This window comes from Nycticebus coucang, chromosome 14, assembly GCF_027406575.1.
Source record: "Nycticebus coucang isolate mNycCou1 chromosome 14, mNycCou1.pri, whole genome shotgun sequence".
Lineage (NCBI taxonomy): Eukaryota > Metazoa > Chordata > Mammalia > Primates > Lorisidae > Nycticebus > Nycticebus coucang.
This window is the reverse complement of record NC_069793.1, coordinates 19,631,686-19,637,250: the sequence shown is the minus strand read 5'-3', so window position 1 is coordinate 19,637,250 and position 5,565 is coordinate 19,631,686.

Sequence of the window (5,565 nt, the reverse complement as noted above, 5' to 3'; positions counted from 1 at the left end):
ATGTTGAGGTGACATTCTTCTCTCTGCCACTCAGCATCTTTTAAACAATCCTCCTCCACCTTGGGAGAATATGCATGAACTCACTGCAGACTAGGGCCATGAAAGCTGAAAATTTGCTTTCTCCCTGGGAGGGGAACTGGTCCCAAGTGGAAAAACACACTGCCTGTAAAAAAATAAGAGTCTGGGATGTCTGCAGCTTTTTTGAGGCAAAGTTCTTTTTTTTTCAGTGACAGAGTCTCACCTTGTCGCCCTCGGTAGAGTGCTATGGCATCACAGCCCACAGCAACCTCTAGCTCTTGGGCTTGGGTGACTCTCTTGCCTCAGCCTCCCAAGTAGCTGGGACTACAGGCACCCACCACAACACCTGGCTACTTTTTTGTTGCAGTTTGGCCAGGGCCGGATTTGAACCCGCCACCCTCAGTATATGGGGCCAGCGCTCTACTCATTGAGCCACAGGCGCTGCCCTCAGGCAAAGTTTTTTTGCCAGTGTCAAGTGGACTCAGTGAAGGAGGGACTCCTTGTTGGAAGACATCAGGGAGGGTATGCTGCAGGATCAGGACAGTGGACCTCAGAAGGCTTTGGAATCAAGCCCTGGAAAGTGGTGGAAAATCAGAAGCAGCAGCTCCTCACGCTTGTTTGCCTGCTGCCAGCTGCACTGGAGTTTCCTCCTCTGGCCTGCTCTACCCAGAGTCTCCAGGCTCCGGGGCATGTGGCAGGAGGGGAGCAGGAGTTTGGCACAGGCCCCTTTGGCTCTGGACCACACCGCCTGTAGTGCACCATGAATTAATATTTTTAATAAATCCTGTAATTATCCTGTGAACAGAACATTTTTGTGGCACTATATTTTTTGGTGTTAAAAGCATTAATTTGTTCAATATAAACATTAAAAATACACTATCGTTTTTGTAACCTTGTTCCTTTATTTCTTAATGCACCAGGAGCCTCACAAAATGGAATTGGGCTCTAAGGCCCCAACTAAGAAGTGTGCTCAGCTTTCTGTGGCCACCCCAAGTGGCCAGCCAGACTGCGGGCAGGGCAGCTCTCACACCCGGATTGGAATGTCTAGGAGGGAGAGACTCTCTGACCCAATTAGCATAGTCAGCTGTGATCCTGTGAGCTCTCTTTTGGAGGCAAGAAAAAAGGAGTCATTATGGGTTGAATGGACACCATCAATGTATCTACCCTATTATCCTCGTCCTAGGCTCACCCTGTGCAGAAGCCCAGATTCTGCAGAACCCCAAGACTGTGCTGTCTTGGAGGGAGTTCACCTTGCAGCTCAACTTTCTTCAGTATATACTTACTTTCCCTCCGTCTTGTCTCTCGGGTACATCTCTATTTTCCTTGATCCTGATATTTTCTCTTTATTTGTAATGTGCTGTTTCATCATATGTTTTGAGTTGCCTCAAATCCTTTGTGGTAGGACAAAAGACCAAAAAGTTGAATAAATATCGGGATTTCTATTTAATGTCATCAAATCAACACACATCTTGTACGCTTCTCAGGATTCTAGCCAACCTTCAAGAGGGCTTGGTCCAAGTTAGCCTGCCTTCTTCCTTCCTTCTTTCCTTCCTTCCTTCCTTTTTCCTTTCTTCCTTCCTTCTTTCTCCCCTTCTGTCTTTCTTTCTCTTCTTTTTCTCTTTCATTCTTTTGTTTTTTACTTTTTTGTAGAAGGAATACAAATATCTTTAACTTTTTTTTTTTGAGGCAAGAGCTTCAAGCTTTTGCCCTGGGTAGAGTGTCGTGACATTACAGGTCACAGCAACCTCCAACTCCTGGGCTCAAGCGATTCTCTTGCCTTAGCCTCCCAAGTAGCTGGGACTACAGGTGCCCGCCACAACGCCCGGCTATTTTTGGTTACAGCCGTCATTGTTGTTTGGCAGGCCTGGGCTGGATTCAAACTTGTCAGCTCAGGTGTACGTGGCTGGTGCCTTAGCCGCTTGAGCCACAGGCACCAAGCCATCTTTAACTTTTTTTGCGGTTTTTTTTTTTTTTTTTTTTGGCCAGGGCTGGGTTTGAACCCGCTACCTCCGGCATATGGGGCCGGTGCCCTACTCCTTGAGCCACAGGCGCTGCCCATCTTTAACTTTTTTTAATAACGAAGTATGACCAATAAAATAAAAATCATTTAAATTCCCACCATACCCTGTCCCCTCAAGAGATAACTACTGTTAATATTTTGGTGTACAACTTTATTTTCTAAACTGGAATCAATTTCGTTTTTCTGATGTATACAATACAGAGAAATTGATTCCTTCATAATTCCACTTTTTTTTTTATTTTGTGAGACAGAGCCTCAAGCTGTCGCCCTGGGTAGAGTGCTGTGGCATCACAGCTCACAGCAACCTCCAACTCCTGGGCTCAAGAGATTCTCCTGCCTCCACCTCCCCAGTAGCTGGGACCACAGGCTCCCACCACAACGCCTGACTATTTTTTGGGTTGCAGCCGTCATTGTTGTTTGGCGGGCCCAGGCTGGATTTGAACTCGCCAGCTCAGGTGTATGTGGCTGGGGCCTTAGCCACTTGAGCCACAGGCGCTGAGCCCATAATTCCACTTCTTAAAGATAATCATTATTATTTTTAAAACCATTTCAAGTTTTTATGCTTATGTAAATATACATTTCTATAGACAGAATTCTCATGCATGGTGTTTTATGATCTGTTTTCCTACTTATTACTAGATCATGAATATCTTCCCATGTCAAGATACATAATGCATCATCCTTAACGACTGCATAGAATTTCATATATCACCTACTGTTGGAAGCATGTTTCAATTTTCACTATTTTTTCAATTTTTAATTATTGTAAGGTACAATAATTGTACTGAGCATCATTACATATAGATCTTTATCACATGTCTGATTACTTCCTTTTTTCTTTTTTATGGTATATAATAATGATTTATTGATATTATAATACAGCATATGATGTACACAATGGCATTAATAGGATATGTTTAATATGTTGTTCCTCGTTAACAAAGCAGAGTTCAATGCACTTTGCAAAATTGCAATGAATGTGGTACATTAAAGCAGTCTTTGCCTCAACCCCTGCACATCAACATCAGTGATTCTTTGCTTCAGATGGTTTGTGTCTAAGATTTTCTCTGAATAAATATGCATCTTTAAGACACCCCAGAAGTAATCATGGAGGTTTGATCTGTTAAAAAAAAAAAAAGTATTACCTGAGTTTCCAGAGTTGATGGCCTGTGCATATGTGTGTGTGTATAAATGTGTGTGTCTGCAATATATAGGCAAAATGTGCTTTTATGGAAAAATTTTTTTAATTTATTTTTTTTATTAAATCATAGCTGTATACATTAATGCAATCATGGGGCACCATGCACTGGTTTTATATACAATTTGAAATATTTTCATCACACTGGTTAACATAGTCTTCCTGGCATTTTCTTAGTTATTGTGGTAAGACATTTATATTCTACATTTAGTAAGTTTCACATGTACCCTTGTAAGATGCACCATAGGTGTGGTCCCACCAGTTACCCTCCCTCCATCCATCTCCCCCTTCCTCCTTTTCTTTTTTTGAGACAGAGTTTCATTCTGTTGCCTAAGACTAGAGTGCAGTGGCATCATCATCGCTCACTGCAACCTCAAATTCCTGGAATCAGGCAATACTCCTGCCTCAGCCTCCTGAATAGCTGGGACTACAGGTGTGTGCTCCACCAAGCCCAGCTAATTTTTCTATATTTTGTACAGATGGGATCTTGCAATATTTCTCAGGCTGGCCTCAAGAAATCCTCCTGTCATGACCTCCCAAAGTGCTAAGATTACAGATGTGAACCACTCCACCTAGTCTGATTACTCCCTTAGAAAAAGTTCCTAGACAGAAAATTGATCAGAAAAATAGGATACATCTTTTAAAATTTGAATCATATTAATAAATGGCCCTCTAGAAAGTTGTACCCCTTTATGTTTCACCAACATGTATGAAAGAAACTGATTTGCCATGCAGTCTTCAACACTGGTCATTATTGCTCTTTTTTATCTGTGCCAATAAGATGGCTAAAAAGTGATATTTCGTTTTTATTTCAATCAGTAAGTCTTTGATTATTAGTGAGGTTGAAGCATGTTTTTTATATCTTTGTCAGTTGAATATAGTTTATTAATTATATATTTATGTTTTTTGACTATTTTATTTGACTATTTTTATTATTTATTATTTTTTTCTTTTCTTTTCTTTTTTTTTTTTTTGAGACAGAGCCTCAAGCTGTCACCCTAGGTAGAGTGCCGTGGCAGCACAGCTCACAGCAACCTCCAACTCCAGGGCTCAAGCAATTCTCCTGCCTCTGCCTCCCAAGTAGCTGGGATTACAGGCACCTGCCACAACGCCCAGCTACTTTTTGGTTGCAGCCGTCATTGTTGTTTGGCGGGTCTGGGCTGGATTCAAACCCGCCAGCTCAGGTGTATGTGGCTGGAGCCTTAGCCGCTTGAACTACAGGCCCCGAGCCTATTCTTTTTTTCTTATTGGTTAGTAAAAGTCCTTTCCATATTAAGCTATTAACCTTGACAACCATGTTGAAATTATTTTTTCTCACTTAGTTTATTGTATCTTTTGCCGTAGAAAGTTTTTATTTTTACTTACTCGCATCAGCCCTAGGTGACAAAGTGAGGCTTAAATCATAACATATTAACTGTTTAATTAACCTGAAGATCAGAGGTGGTCCCAGGATTGGTTTAGTGGTTCAGAGATGTCATCAGCCTCTTTACATCTTTCAGATTTGCCATTCACCGTATGTTGACGATGTCTCCATAAGACAAAAGGACTGTCACGTCTCCAAATACTACATCCTCATACTCCAATTAGGAAGGATGAAGAAAAACAAATAGACTAAAGACAAATTTTTTTTTTCATTTCCTAGATCAATTATTTTCAATGGGGAGGAAAATCTTTCCCAGAAGACCCCAGTAGATTTCGACTTGCATCTCACTTGTTGGTAACCAGTAGTGTCTGCCAAAATAGTTAAACATGGCAATCATTTCCTCTGTGACTTATGGATTAGTACTACCTTACCAAAGAACCTCCTCATTGTTTTAATTCTCTTAAAATGTATCCCATTATTATCTTTCTGAACTTTTCAAGTTTTTGTTTGTTTTAATTTACAAACCTTTAAACTATCTGGAATTTATTTTGGGGTGTGGTTTGAAATAACCTTACTTTTTCCCCTAAAAATATTCTATGATTACTGATATCTTTTATTAAGTAATCAACACTTTCTCCACCAAGTTGAAACACTATGGCATACTATCTTCATTATGCATATATATGAATACATATTCATCAACATAGACCATATTCACTGATCTGTCTTTTGTTGTTCCAATATCACAAATTTTTTTTTTTTTTTTTGAGACAGAGTCTTACTAGGTCGCCCTGGGGAGAATGTTTAATTGGTGTCATAGCTCACAGCAACCTCGAACTCTTGGGCTTAAGCAATTCTCTTGCCTCAGCCTCCCAAGTAGCTGGGGCTACAAGCACCCACCACAACGCCTGGCTATTTTTTGTTGCTGTTATTGTTGTTTGGCAGGCCTGGGCTGGGTTTGAACCG